The following is a 15,913-nucleotide window of genomic DNA, read 5'->3' on the forward strand; positions in this document are numbered from 1 at the left end:
AAGCGTCTGCTAAATGGCATATATTATTATATATTATTAGAAGAGAATCAAAATCGACCAACCACAGAAAGGCTGTTCTCAACAGAAGAGAATCAAAATCGACCAACCACAGAAAGGCTGTTCTCAACAGAAGAGAATCAAAATCGACCAACCACAGAAAGGCTGTTCTCAGAAGAGAATCAAAATCGACCAACCACAGAAAGGCTGTTCTCAACAGAAGAGAATCAAAATCGACCAACCACAGAAAGGCTGTTCTCAACAGAAGAGAATCAAAATCGACCAACCACAGAAAGGCTGTTCTCAACAGAAGAGAATCAAAATCGACCAACCACAGAAAGGCTGTTCTCAACAGAAGAGAATCAAAATCGACCAACCACAGAAAGGCTGTTCTCAACAGAAGAGAATCAAAATCGACCAACCACAGAAAGGCTGTTCTCAACAAAAGAGAATCAAAAATCGACCAACCACAGAAAGGCTGAATTTATTCCTTTTTATTGTAGATAAATGACATTGCTGCTCCCAGAAACAAGCAGAGATCCAGTAACATACTAACAACATTTGACAATAATAAACCGTTATCCAACAACTCCAGGATGATGATTTAACATGCTGCTGCGGGGGACAGAAAATAAAAATCTTTACAATATGTTACACAAAGAATACAATACTACCTTACATTGATAAAAGCATTTTAAATATATTATTTTTTAATAATCAAGTCAATAATTTCAATGCACTTTTCAATGTAAATGAACAATTCCTTTAGGACTGTTCACTATATTACATTAACAAAATGTTTGTCAAACCAACAGACTACATTTCCCATGACCCTCTCTGTCCTCACATACATTAGAAATGTCTTCCTACAGAGTCACATGGACGTCACTTCAGATAAAGGAAACAGGAATAAGTTATACATTTACAGGTTTTTTACACAAAAAAAAAAATCGGCATTTATATTTTTCCTCGATAAAGAGTAGAAATATGTCTTTGAAGTGATGTTTTCATTGTTAAGTGAGTAAAACATGCCAGAAGTCTATTCTACAGCTGGTCGTCTAGACTGAGTGAACAGTGATCAGATAAGAGCTGCTGTGGGTAAACCGCTCTACTGGTCAGGAAGGACACAGAGAGCTCTTCTCTGTCGGACACAATCTAGTTGAGCTCAACGTTGGACATCATGTCTGTATGCCAAACGGCTCCCTATTCCCTATATAGACCACTACTATGGGCCCTAATCCAAAGTAAGGTACTAAATAGAGAATAGGGAGCAGTTTGGGACACAGACCAAGGTTATTATGTTGCTGTAAGAACACCCAGCTAAGCTGATCCATTATTGACTTGGACTAAAGAACATGGGTAACGCTCTTTCGGTTTTGAACCCCCCTCCCTCCCCCTAATACCACGTTTCATTTCAAATGCATGTTGAGAACATTCAGGCGACTGGTTGCTGCCATCCATTTGGGATTAAGAAGGGTGAATTACTCTCTAAGGGATCAACGGCTTAAAACCAACAACACCGAACATCACCATGTTGACGGTGACCTGCCAGAGTCTGCATCCCAAATGGAACACTATATAGTGCAGAGGTCCTGGTCAACAGTAGTGTACTATATAGGTAATAGGGTGCATGGGCCCTGTTCAACAGTAGTGCACTATATAGGAAATAGGGTGCATGGGCCCTGGTAAAAAGTAGTGTACTATATAGGGAATAGGGCCCTGGTCAACAGTAGTGTTCTATATAGGGAATAGGGCTCTGGTCAACAGTAGTGTTCTATATAGGGAATAGGGCTCTGGTCAACAGTAGTGTTCTCTATAGGGAATAGGGCTCTGGTCAACAGTAGTGTTCTATATAGGGAATAGGGTGCATGGGCCCTGTTCAACAGTAGTGCACTATATAGGAAATAGGGTGCATGGGCCCTGGTAAAAAGTAGTGTACTATATAGGGAATAGGGCCCTGGTCAACAGTAGTGTTCTATATAGGGAATAGGGCTCTGGTCAACAGTAGTGTTCTATATAGGGAATAGGGCTCTGGTCAACAGTAGTGTTCTATATAGGGAATAGGGTTCATGGGCCCTGGTCAACAGTAGTGTTCTATATAGGGAATAGGGTGCCTGGGCCCTGGTCAACAGTAGTGTTCTATATAGGGAATAGGGCTCTGGTCAACAGTAGTGTACTATATAGGGAATAGGGCTCTGTTCAACAGTAGTGTACTATATAGGGAATAGGGCTCTGGTCAACTGTAGTGTTCTATATAGGGAATAGGGCTCTGGTCAACAGTAGTGTTCTATATAGGGAATAGGGTGCCTGGGTCCTGGTCAACAGTAGTGTACTATATAGGGAATAGGGTGCCTGGGCCCTGGTCAACAGTAGTGTACTATATAGGGAATAGGGTGCCTGGGCCCTGGTCAACAGTAGTGTTCTATATAGGGAATAGGGTGCTATTTGGGATGTATCCTGGACAACGGCTGTGTTCGTTTTCCTTCTTCACATTCTGCTGTGTTTCTCTTCACACGTCTCCTCTCTCACGTCCAATGAGGTTGTGTTTTAATATGTCCACTATCACCGTTCCAGTGAGCCTAATACACGTTTATATTGGAAAACACATCTCGTCATGGTATACAGTAAGCTGGAATAGGTAACATGTTTGGCATTTCAGATCAGTACTGTAGGGGGTAAGACTGGAGAAGATGGCTCCAGGTATCCCAACAGTAGGGGGTATGACTGGAGAAGATGGCTCCAGGTATCCCAACAGTAGGGGGTATGACTGGAGAAGATGGCTCCAGGTATCCCAACAGTAGGGGGTAAGACTGGAGAAGATGGCTCCAGGTATCCCAACAGTAGGGGGTAAGACTGGAGAAGATGGCTCCAGGTATCCCAACAGTAGGGGTATGACTGGAGAAGATGGCTCCAGGTATCCCTACAGTAGGGGTAGGACTGGAGAAGATGGCTCCAGGTACCTCTACAGTAGGGGGTAGGACTGGAGAAGATGGCTCCAGGTACCTCTACAGTAGGGGGTAGGACTGGAGAAGATGGCTCCAGGTACCTCTACAGTAGGGGGTAGGACTGGAGAAGATGGCTCCAGGTACCTCAACAGTAGGGGGTAGGACTGGAGAAGATGGCTCCAGGTACCTCTACAGTAGGGGTAGGACTGGAGAAGATGGCTCCAGGTATCCCAACAGTAGGGGGTAAGACTGGAGAAGATGGCTCCAGGTATCCCAACAGTAGGGGGTAAGACTGGAGAAGATGGCTCCAGGTATCCCAACAGTAGGGGGTATGACTGGAGAAGATGGCTCCAGGTACCTCTACAGTAGGGGGTAGGACTGGAGAAGATGGCTCCAGGTACCTCTACAGTAGGGGGTAGGACTGGAGAAGATGGCTCCAGGTACCTCTACAGTAGGGGGTAGGACTGGAGAAGATGGCTCGAGGGACATCTACAGTAGGGGGTATGACTGGAGAAGATGGCTCCAGGTATCCCAACAGTAGGGGATAGGACTGGAGAAGATGGCTCCAGGGACCTCTACAGTAGGGGGTAGGACTGGAGAAGATGGCTCGAGGGACCTCTACAGTAGGGGGTATGACTGGAGAAGATGGCCCAGGTATCCCAAAAGTATAGTTAGGACTGGAGAAGATGGCTCCAGGTACCTCTACAGTAGGGGGTATGACTGGAGAAGATGGCTCCAGGTACCTCTACAGTAGGGGGTAGGACTGAGAAGATGGCTCCAGGTACCTCTACAGTAGGGGTAGGACTGGAGAAGATGGCTCAGGTACCTCTACAGTAGGGGGTAGGACTGGAGAAGATGGCTCCAGGTACCTGACAGTAGGGGTAGGACTAAAAAGATGGCTCCAGGTACCTCTACAGTAGGGGGTAGGACTGGAGAAGATGGCTCCAGGTATCCCAACAGTAGGGGGTAAGACTGGAGAAGATGGCTCCAGGTATCCCAACAGTAGGGGGTAAGACTGGAGAAGATGGCTCCAGGTATCCCAACAGTAGGGGGTATGACTGGAGAAGATGGCTCCAGGTACCTCTACAGTATGGGGGTAGGACTGGAGAAGATGGCTCCAGGTACCTCTACAGTAGGGGTAGGACTGGAGAAGATGGCTCCAGGTACCTCTACAGTAGGGGGTAGGACTGGAGAAGATGGCTCGAGGGACATCTACAGTAGGGGGTATGACTGGAGAAGATGGCTCCAGGTATCCCAACAGTAGGGGATAGGACTGGAGAAGATGGCTCCAGGGACCTCTACAGTAGGGGGTAGGACTGGAGAAGATGGCTCGAGGGACCTCTACAGTAGGGGGTATGACTGGAGAAGATGGCTCCAGGTATCCCAACAGTAGGGGGTAGGACTGGAGAAGATGGCTCCAGGTACCTCTACAGTAGGGGGTATGACTGGAGAAGATGGCTCCAGGTACCTCTACAGTAGGGGGTAGGACTGGAGAAGATGGCTCCAGGTACCTCTACAGTAGGGGGTAGGACTGGAGAAGATGGCTCCAGGTACCTCTTCAGTCTGGGGGTAGGACTGGAGAAGATGGCACAGCAGGTACCTCTACAGTAGGGGGTAGGACTGGAGAAGATGGCTCCAGGTACCTCTACAGTAGGGGGTAGGACTGGAGAAGATGGCTCGAGGGACATCTACAGTAGGGGGTATGACTGGAGAAGATGGCTCCAGGTATCCCAACAGTAGGGGGTAGGACTGGAGAAGATGGCTCCAGGGACCTCTACAGTAGGGGGTAGGACTGGAGAAGATGGCTCCAGGGACATCTACAGTAGGGGGTAGGACTGGAGAAGATGGCTCCAGGGACATCTACAGTAGGGGGTAGGACTGGAGAAGATGGCTCCAGGTACCTCTACAGTAGGGGGTAGGACTGTGGAGAAGATGGCTCCAGGGACCTCTACAGTAGGAAGTAGGACTGTGGAGAAGATGGCTCCAGGGACCTCTACAATAGGAAGTAGGACTGTGGAGAAGATGGCTCCAGGGACCTCTACAGTAGGGAGTAGGACTGTGGAGAAGATGGCTCCAGGTACCTCTACAGTAGGGAGTAGGACTGTGGAGAAGATGGCTCCAGGTACCTCTACAGTAGGGAGTAGGACTGTGGAGAAGATGGCTCCTGGTACCTCTACAGTAGGGAGTAGGACTGTGGAGAAGATGGCTCCAGGTACCTCTACAGTAGGGGGTAGGACTGTGGAGAAGATGGCTCCAGGTACCTCTACAGTAGAGGGTAGGACTGTGGAGAAGATGGCTCCAGGTACCTCTACAGTAGGTATGCTTTAGTATGTCCCTGTGGAAGTCGTCCTATAAATATAGTTCTGGTATAATGACATCCTGTGACCTCTGATCCCATGGTGCTTCCCTCTTCTTTCTGATTGGATGTTGAAGTTTGTGTGTCTGATGAACTAATAACAGAAGCCTGCATAGTCGGTCCCATAGAGCAGGCAGGAGGACCGGGAGACGGACAGACTGACAGCTGCTTGGAGTCAAAAAAAAGAAGTTGTATCTTATGTCCCAAACAGCACCCTAATCCCTATGTAGTGCCCTACTTTAGACTAGAGCCCTATGGGACCCTATTCCCTATGTAGTGCCCTACTTTAGACTAGAGCCCTATGGGACCCTAATCCCTATGTAGTGCCCTACTTTAGACTAGAGCCCTATGGGACCCTATTCCCTATGTAGTGCCCTACTTTAGACTAGAGCCCTATGGGACCCTATTCCCTATGTAGTGCACTACTTTAGACTAGAGCCCTATGGGACCCTGGTCTAAAGTAGTGCCCTACATAGGGAATTGTGTGTAGTAGTACATGCAGTCCAATGTGGTTGTTCCTCGTGTCTCTCTACAGTAAACGTAGCCGTCCACCGGTCTTAAATCTTCATGCCCAGCTTGGCTTTCTGTGGAAAAACGATACGTTAAATGTTCAGACGTTCTTCAGGCTTTAAAACGGTGATAAAGACTCAATCAAGTAAAAGTCCATGTGTATATAGTGGCCGATTATAATTGTGATGTTGATCACTTACGATTCCCGAAGCATGCTTGGGTTTGACACTGTAGGTAGCCTTCTCCTTGGCTTGTCTGAAGCACTCCTCTGCCTTCTTCAGTCTGTATCGCAGAAACACAACATTACACAGCAGTCAGCTACCATATACATCTGGGTCATAGTGAAAACCCACTGTCCTGATACCAGCTCCATCATCTAGCCAACCTTCCACCACCTTCATACAACGTTTGGGGCACCATGGACAGAACATCCAAATAAACAGTATAATCCCACTTAAAAAGATCCTGCAGGCCTTCAGCCATGGCGGGCCGACACACAGGCCCTCTACATTTGCCTTCCAGCCATGGCGAGCCGACACACGGGCCTTCCAGCCATGGCGGGCCGACACACGGGCCTTCCAGCCATGGCGAGCCGACACACGGGCCTCCCAGCCATGGCGAGCCGACACACGGGCCTTCCAGCCATGGCGAGCCGACACAGATCCTTCTACACAGGCCTATGTATTCAAGGTCATTAGCCACTGGCCCTGTGTGCTCCTTGATAATGATTGGTTTAACAGGATCAGGAAAGGAACTCCATTCCCATCAGGAACAGGGGCTCCCCATTACGGAGGTGGAGCGGTCGGGACAAACCATTCCCATCAGGAACAGGGGCTCCCCATTACGGAGGTGGAGCGGTCGGGACAAACTGTCAAACTGTTCCCATCAGGAACAGGGGCTCCCCATTACAGAGGTGGAGCGGTAGGGACAAACTGTTCCCATCAGGAACAGGGGCTCCCCATTACAGAGGTGGAGCGGTCGGGACAAACTGTCCCATCAGGAACAGGGGCTCCCCATTACAGAGGTGGAGCGGTCGGGACAAACTGTCCCATCAGGAACAGGGGCTCCCCATTACAGAGGTGGAGCGGTCGGGACAAACCATTCCCATCAGGAACAGGGGCTCCCCATTACAGAGGTGGAGCAGTAGGGACAAACCAGTCCCATCAGGAACAGGGGCTCCCCATTACAGAGGTGGAGCGGTCGGGACAAACTGTCCCATCAGGAACAGGGGCTCCCCATTACAGAGGTGGAGCAGTAGGGACAAACTGTCCCATCAGGAACAGGGGCTCCCCATTACAGAGGTGGAGCGGTCGGGACAAACTGTCCCATCAGGAACAGGGGCTCCCCATTACAGAGGTGGAGCAGTAGGGACAAACTGTCCCATCAGGAACAGGGGCTCCCCATTACAGAGGTGGAGCAGTAGGGACAAACTGTCCCATCAGGAACAGGGGCTCCCCATTACAGAGGTGGAGCAGTAGGGACAAACTGTTCCCATCAGGAACAGGGGCTCCCCATTACAGAGGTGGAGCGGTCGGGACAAACTGTCCCATCAGGAAGTCAGGAGTCAACCCCACAGAGTCAACCCCACAGAGTCAACCCCACAGAGTCAACCCCACAGAGTCAACCCCACAGAGTCAACCCCACAGAGTCAACCCCACAGAGTCAACCCCACAGAGTCAACCCCACAGAGTCAACCCCACAGAGTCAACCCCACAGAGTCAACCCCACAGAGTCAACCCCACAGAGTCAACCCCACAGAGTCAACCCCACAGAGTCAACCCCACAGTCATATTCTCAGTCTTCAGTCAAACTGACAACAGGATATCATGAAACTGAACTACTCCTCCAGTGAGTGAGAGAGAGAGTGAGAGAGAGGGCCAGTGAGAGAGAGAGGGCCAGTGAGAGAGAGAGGGCCAGTGAGAGAGAGAGGGCCAGTGAGAGAGAGAGGGCCAGTGAGAGAGAGAGGGCCAGTGAGAGAGAGAGGGCCAGTGAGAGAGAGAGGGCCAGTGAGAGAGAGAGGGCCAGTGAGAGAGAGAGGGCCAGTGAGAGAGAGAGGGCCAGTGAGAGAGAGAGGGCCAGTGAGAGAGAGAGGGCCAGTGAGAGAGAGAGGGCCAGTGAGAAAGAGAGGGCCAGTGAGAGAGAGAGGGCCAGTGAGAGAGAGAGGGGCAGTGAGAGAGAGAGGGGCAGTGAGATTCTGGGCAGTGAGAGAGAGGGGCAGTGAGAGAGAGAGGGGCAGTGAGAGAGAGAGGGGCAGTGAGAGAGAGAGAGGGGCAGTAAGAGAGAGAGAGAGGGGCAGTGAGAGAGAGAGAGTAAGAGAGAGGCAGTAAGAGAGAGAGAGAGGAGAGAGAGCGTGAGCAGCAGCAGCAGTAAGGAGAGAGTGAGAGAAAGAGTATCCTCTTCATGACAGATTTTAATTGTAGCCAGATGTTAAATCTCTGTGGTCGGAAGTTCTTAACTGACAGCCTGACACCCTCTCTACCCAGCACCTGTCCACAAGCCCCACGCTTCCCTACACTAACTACTGGAGGAGGATGACTATCCTGCCACCAAAACAGAGGAGAGGAAGGGGTGAGGAGGGAAGGAGAGAGGAGGGAAGGAAAGAGGCGAGGGGAAGGGGAGAGGAGGATGACTATCCTGCCACCAAAACAGAGGAGAGGAAGGGGTGAGGAGGGAAGGAGAGAGGAGGATCACTATCCTGCCTTCAAAACAGAGGGAAGGAGAGAGGAGGGAAGGAGAGAGGAAGGAAAGAGGAGGGAAGGAAAGAGGAGGGAAGGAAAGAGGAGGCGAGGGGAAGGGGAGAGGAGGATGACTATCCTGCCTTCAAAAAAGAGGAGGGAAGGAGAGAGGAGGGGAAGGGGTGAGGAGAGGAGGATCACTATCCTGCCACCAAAACAGACATATTTACCAGCCAACACTCCACTCTGACACTTTCTCCCACTAGAGGAGAGGAAGGGGAGAGGGAAGGAGAGAGGAGGGGTAGGAGAAGGAGAGAGGAGAGGAAGGGGAGAGGGAAGGAGGGGGGCAGAGGGGGAGAGGGAAGGAGAGAGGAAGATCACTATCCTGGCACCAAAACAGACATATTTATATACCTTCCTAACCTAGACATGTCATTCTGTCCCCTGGGAGAAACCTTCCTAACCTAGACATGTCATTCTGTCCCCTGGGAGAAACCTTCCTAACCTAGACATGTCATTCTGTCCCCTGGGAGAAACCTTCCTAACCTAGACATGTCATTCTGTCCCCTGGGAGAAACCTTCCTAACCTAGACATGTCATTCTGTCCCCTGGGAGAAACCTTCCTAACCTAGACATGTCATTCTGTCCCCTGGGAGAAACCTTCCTAACCTAGACATGTCATTCTGTCCCCTGGGAGAAACCTTCCTAACCTAGACATGTCATTCTGTCCCCTGGGAGAAACCTTCCTAACCTAGACATGTCATTCTGTCCCCTGGGAGAAACCTTCCTAACCTAGACATGTCATTCTGTCCCCTGGGAGAAACCTTCCTAACCTAGACATGTCATTCTGTCCCCTGGGAGAAACCTTCCTAACCTAGACATGTCATTCTGTCCCCTGGGAGAAACCTTCCTAACCTAGACATGTCATTCTGTCCCCTGGGAGAAACCTTCCTAACCTAGACATGTCATTCTGTCCCCTGGGAGAAACCTCCCTAACCTAGACATGTCATTCTGTCCCCTGGGAGAAACCTCCCTAACCTAGACATGTCATTCTGTCCCCTGGGAGAAACCTCCCTAACCTAGACATGTCATTCTGTCCCCTGGGAGAAACCTCCCTAACCTAGACATGTCATTCTGTCCCCTGGGAGAAACCTTCCTAACCTAGACATGTCATTCTGTCCCCTGGGAGAAACCTTCCTAACCTAGACATGTCATTCTGTCCCCTGGGAGAAACCTTCCTAACCTAGACATGTCATTCTGTCCCCTGGGAGAAACCTCCCTAACCTAGACATGTCATTCTGTCCCCTGGGAGAAACCTCCTAACCTAGACATGTCATTCTGTCCCCTGGGAGAAACCTTCCTAACCTAGACATGTCATTCTGTCCCCTGGGAGAAACCTTCCTAACCTAGACATGTCATTCTGTCCCCTGGGAGAAACCTTCCTAACCTAGACATGTCATTCTGTCCCCTGGGAGAAACCTTCCTAACCTAGACATGTCATTCTGTCCCCTGGGAGAAACCTTCCTAACCTAGACATGTCATTCTGTCCCCTGGGAGAAATCTTCCTAACCTAGACATGTCATTCTGTCCCCTGGGAGAAACCTTCCTAACCTAGACATGTCATTCTGTCCCCTGGGAGAAACCTTCCTAACCTAGACATGTCATTCTGTCCCCTGGGAGAAACCTTCCTAACCTAGACATGTCATTCTGTCCCCTGGGAGAAACCTTCCTAACCTAGACATGTCATTCTGTCCCCTGGGAGAAACCTTCCTAACCTAGACATGTCATTCTGTCCCCTGGGAGAAACCTTCCTAACCTAGACATGTCATTCTGTCCCCTGGGAGAAACCTTCCTAACCTAGACATGTCATTCTGTCCCCTGGGAGAAACCTTCCTAACCTAGACATGTCATTCTGTCCCCTGGGAGAAACCTTCCTAACCTAGACATGTCATTCTGTCCCCTGGGAGAAACCTTCCTAACCTAGACATGTCATTCTGTCCCCTGGGAGAAACCTCCTAACCTAGACATGTCATTCTGTCCCCTGGGAGAAACCTCCTAACCTAGACATGTCATTCTGTCCCCTGGGAGAAACCTTCCTAACCTAGACATGTCATTCTGTCCCCTGGGAGAAACCTTCCTAACCTAGACATGTCATTCTGTCCCCTGGGAGAAACCTTCCTAACCTAGACATGTCATTCTGTCCCCTGGGAGAAACCTTCCTAACCTAGACATGTCATTCTGTCCCCTGGGAGAAACCTTCCTAACCTAGACATGTCATTCTGTCCCCTGGGAGAAACCTTCCTAACCTAGACATGTCATTCTGGATCCGGTCTAGTTAGACGTCGGCAAAGATCTGTCTGGATCCGGTCTAGTTCGACGTCGGCAAAGATCTCTGTCTGGATCCGGTCTAGTTAGACGTCGTGTTACCTATTAGAATGCAGAACAGGGGTCAGAAGTGTTACCTATTAGAATGCAGAACAGGGGTCAGAAGTGTTACCTATTAGAGTGCAGTACAGGGGTCAGAAGTGTTACCTATTAGAGTGCAGTACAGGGGTCAGAAGTGTTACCTATTAGAATGCAGAACAGGGGTCAGAAGTGTTACCTATTAGAGTGCAGTACAGGGGTCAGAAGTGTTACCTATTAGAGTGCAGTACAGGGGTCAGAAGTGTTACCTATTAGAGTGCAGTACAGGGGTCAGAAGCGTTACCTATTAGAGTGCAGTACAGGGGTCAGAAGTGTTACCTATTAGAATGCAGTACAGGGGTCAGAAGTGTTACCTATTAGAGTGCAGTACAGGGGTCAGAAGCGTTACCTATTAGAGTGCAGTACAGGGGTCAGAAGCGTTACCTATTAGACTGCAGTACAGGGGTCAGAAGTGTTACCTATCAGACTGCAGAATAGGGGTCGAAAGTGCCCTCTGTAATTGTGGGAAAACAAACTGTTAATTTGCCTGAACAAACCTTGCAACCCAACGGGAACAAGATGATGATGTGACTCCTGATGTTTTCTTTACAAACCACTTCCCTCCTCTCCTCCAGGTTAAGGCCCTGAAACCATGACCGACATCTGTACGTCTCTCACAGGGCACTGCGGTGTCTCACACACACACACCCTCTTGTACTGCAGAGCAGTGCAGGGACATTCTCTATGCATTCAGAGGAACCTGAAACTAGACATTATCGTACCAGATCCAGACAGAGACTAGACATTATCGTACCAGATCCAGAGAGAGAAACTAGACATTATCATACCAGATCCAGAGAGAGAAACTAGACATTATCATACCAGATCCAGACAGAGAGAAACTAGACATTATCGTACCAGATCCAGACATTATCGTACCAGATCCAGACATTATCGTACCAGATCCAGACATTATCGTACCAGATCCAGACATTATCGTACCAGATCCAGACATTATCGTACCAGATCCAGACATTATCGTACCAGATCCAGACATTATCGTACCAGATCCAGACATTATCGTACCAGATCCAGACATTATCGTACCAGATCCAGACATTATCGTACCAGATCCAGACATTATCGTACCCGATCCAGACATTATCGTACCAGATCCAGACATTATCGTACCAGATCCAGACATTATCGTACCAGATCCAGACAGAGAGAAATGCATTATCGTACCAGATCCAGACAGAGAAACTAGACATTATCGTACCAGATCTCGACATTATCGTACCAGATTATGACATTATCATACCAGATCCAGACAGAGAAACTAGACATTATCGTACCAGATCCAGACAGAGAGAAACTAGACATTATCGAACCAGATCCAGATAGAGAGAAACTAGACATTATCGTACCAGATCCAGACAGAGACTAGACATTATCGTACCAGATCCAGACATTATCGTACCAGATCCAGAAAGATAAACGAGACATTATCGTACCAGATCCAGAAAGATAAACGAGACATTATCGTACCAGATCCAGACAGAGAAATGCATTATCGTACCAGATCCAGACAGGGAGAAATGCATTATCGTACCAGATCCAGACAAACTAGACATTATCGTACCAGATCCTGACAGAGAGAAATGCATTATCGTACCAGATCCAGACAGAGAGGAATGCATTATCGTACCAGATCCAGACAAACTAGACATTATCGTACCAGATCCCAACATTATTGTACCAGATTATGACATTATCATACCAGATCCAGACAGAGAAACTAGACATTATTGTACCAGATCCAGGCAGAGAGACTAGACATTATCGTACCAGATCCAGAAAGAGAAACGAGACATTATCATACCAGATCCAGACATTATCGTACCAGATCCAGACAGAGAGAAACTAGACATTATCGTACCAGATCCAGACAGAGAAATCAGACATTATTGTACCAGATCCAGAAAGAGAGACTAGACATTATCGAACCAGATCCAGACAGAGAGAAACTAGACATTATCGTACCAGATCCAGACATTATCGTACCAGATCCAGAAAGATAAACGAGACATTATCGTACCAGATCCAGAAAGATAAACAAGACATTATCGTACCAGATCCAGAAAGAGAAACGAGACATTATCGTACCAGATCCAGACAGAGAACCTAGACATTATCGTACCAGATCCAGAAAGAGAAACAAGACATTATCGTACCAGATCGAGACAGAGAAACTAGACCAGATCAAGACAGAAACTAGACATTATCATACCAGATCCAGACCGAGAGAACCTAGCCATTATCGTACCAGATCCAGACAGAGAGAAACTAGACATTATCGTATCAGCTCCAGAGAGAGAAACTAGACATTATCGTACCAGCTCCAGACAGAGAACCCTAGACATTATCGTACCAGCTCCAGACAGAGAACCCTAGACATTATCGTACCAGCTCCAGACAGAGAACCCTAGACATTATCGTACCAGATCCAGACAGAGAAACCTAGACATTATCGTACCAGCTCCAGACAGAGAGAGAAACTAGACATTATCGTACCAGATCCAGACAGAGAGAGGCAAGATGTGTGTTGATGTGTGTGATCCCTGGTCCTTTAGTGGTTTGGGGTTTGTAATGTATAACAAACAGTAACCCTCACCTCTTCCCCAGGTTCAGGGGCTCATTTCTACCCTGTTGACTCTGTATTATCAGGAAACCTCATCGACCAACGGGAAGCTAACCGGACCAGCCTAGGCTGTGGTCCCAAACGGCACCCTACTCCCTAAGGACACTTGGTCAAAAGTAGTGCACAATATAGGGAATAGGGTGCCATTTGGGACAAATCCTTAGCAGTCTTTTTAATATTGGGGATGAATACATATTCACTGATGTGGTTCAGTGACAGGTTTGCCTGCGTTTTGAATGGGTTTTAATGGAGACAGATATGATCTGATATTAAACATATGGGGAACGTTATGAGAGATCACGATTCAACCATGGGGGTAACAGTGATGGAATACTAATGGAATAGGACACACACACACCAAGACCACCGCAAAAGTAGTACTGTCTCTGTTAGACCACTGACTAATATAAAACAATACCTCCTGTCTGTTAGACCACTGACTAATATAAAACAATTCCTCCTGTCTGTTAGACCACTGACTAATATAAAACAATTCCTCCTGTCTGTTAGACCACTGACTAATATAAAACAATTCCTCCTGTCTGTTAGACCACTGACTAATATAAAACAATTCCTCCTGTCTGTTAGACCACTGACTAATATAAAACAATACCTCCTGTCTGTTAGACCACTGACTAATATAAAACAATACCTCCTGTCTGTTAGACCACTGACTAATATAAAACAATACCTCCTGTCTGTTAGACCACTGACTAATATAAAACAATTCCTCCTGTCTGTTAGACCACTGACTAATATAAAACAATACCTCCTGTCTGTTAGACCACTGACTAATATAAAACAATACATTTAAGTCATTTAGCAGACGCTCTTATCCAGAGCGACTTACAAATTGGTGCATTCAATACCTCCTGTCTGTTAGACCACTGACTAATATAAAACAATTCCTCCTAATACTGTCTGTTAGACCACTGACTAATATAAAACAATTCCTCATAATACTGTCTGTTAGACTAATATACTAATATAAAACAATTCCTCATACCTGTCTGTCAGACCACTGACTAATATAAAACAATTCCTCCTAATAATGTCTGTTAGACCTCTGCCTAATATAATACAATTCCTCCTGTCTGTTAGACCACTGACTAATAAAACACAATTCCTCCTAATAATGTCTGTTAGACTACTGACTAATATAAAACAATTCCTCCTAATACTGTCTGTTAGACCACTGACTAATATAAAACAATTCCTCCTGTCTGTTAGACCACTGACTAATATAAAACAATTCCTCCTAATACTGTCTGTTAGACCACTGACTAATATAAAACAATTCCTCCTAATAATGTCTGTTAGACTAATATACTAATATAAAACAATTCCTCATAATACTGTCCCTAAGATCGCTGGAAAAGCATGTGTGGTAACCTAAAGCTGCAATGTGTTACTTTATGGGCGACCCAAACATATTCACAAAGATGTGTATGTTATAGATCTGTCGTTCTCATTGAAAACAAGTCTAAGAAGCGGGTAGATCTGCTCTATTTCTATGCTTCATTATGATTTATTTTTGCGTCCCGACTTTCGGTTTTGTAACACCAGCTTCAAACAGCTGAAAATACATCATTTTTGTTATGAAAAATATATTTCATTCACAGTGGTTTAGATGGTACAATGATTCTGAAGACCTGAAGACCTAGCAGAGTCAAGCTGGTAGAAAGGTCAGCAGTGATGACAGAGTAGATGACTCCTATCACGCCCCACAACGCCCCACAACGCCCCACAACGCCCCACAACGCCCCACAACGCCCCACAACGCCCCACAACGCCCTGAAGAGCATCATGTATCCAACAAGTCAATCCTGATGCATTTCTGATTCCTGGAAAGTAACCAACCGGTCTCAATTAGTTTCAGTGAGACAAAGCACAGTCTTCAATTCTAACATAGTAACCTGTACATAATAAAACTCATGATCTAATTTAAAACATCTGGTTGTTAAAAACACAGGACTGGTTGGTACCTTTCCTGTAGGATCATCTTGTTCTCCTTCTTCCACAGGTCTTTAAAGTCGGAGGAGAAGTCGTGCCACACGGAGAAGAAGGTGTGGGGAAACCTCCTTCTCTCCCATCTTAGCCTTCACCTGGTAGAACACCGTCAACTCCAGGAACCTACAACAACAACAACAACACACTGTTATGGAACAACCAATGGAGACGGAGGAAACGAAACATAAAGATAGAATGTGTTTTACAACTGTAGGAATGTAGGAATAAATACTTTACACCGTTTCATGTTTCATATGAGGTATTCATTAAATAGGGTTTCCCAAAATATAGAGCTTTACTAGCTAAACACTACTTT

The 15,913-nt window shown here is 47.2% G+C and overlaps 1 long non-coding RNA gene across 1 annotated transcript; it reads right to left on the bottom strand.

The window, feature by feature from the left end:
• Nucleotides 1-5,660: 5,660 nt before the first annotated feature.
• LOC124022355 lies at nt 5,661-15,661 on the bottom strand. Its single transcript, XR_006836368.1, has 3 exons — nt 15,573-15,661; nt 6,009-6,090; nt 5,661-5,882 (listed from the first exon to the last, which is right to left on the bottom strand). It is a non-coding gene; the product is annotated as an uncharacterized LOC124022355 (long non-coding RNA).
• Nucleotides 15,662-15,913: the final 252 nt, after the last annotated feature.

This window comes from Oncorhynchus gorbuscha, unplaced genomic scaffold (genome assembly GCF_021184085.1).
Source record: "Oncorhynchus gorbuscha isolate QuinsamMale2020 ecotype Even-year unplaced genomic scaffold, OgorEven_v1.0 Un_scaffold_1356, whole genome shotgun sequence".
NCBI lineage: Eukaryota > Metazoa > Chordata > Actinopteri > Salmoniformes > Salmonidae > Oncorhynchus > Oncorhynchus gorbuscha.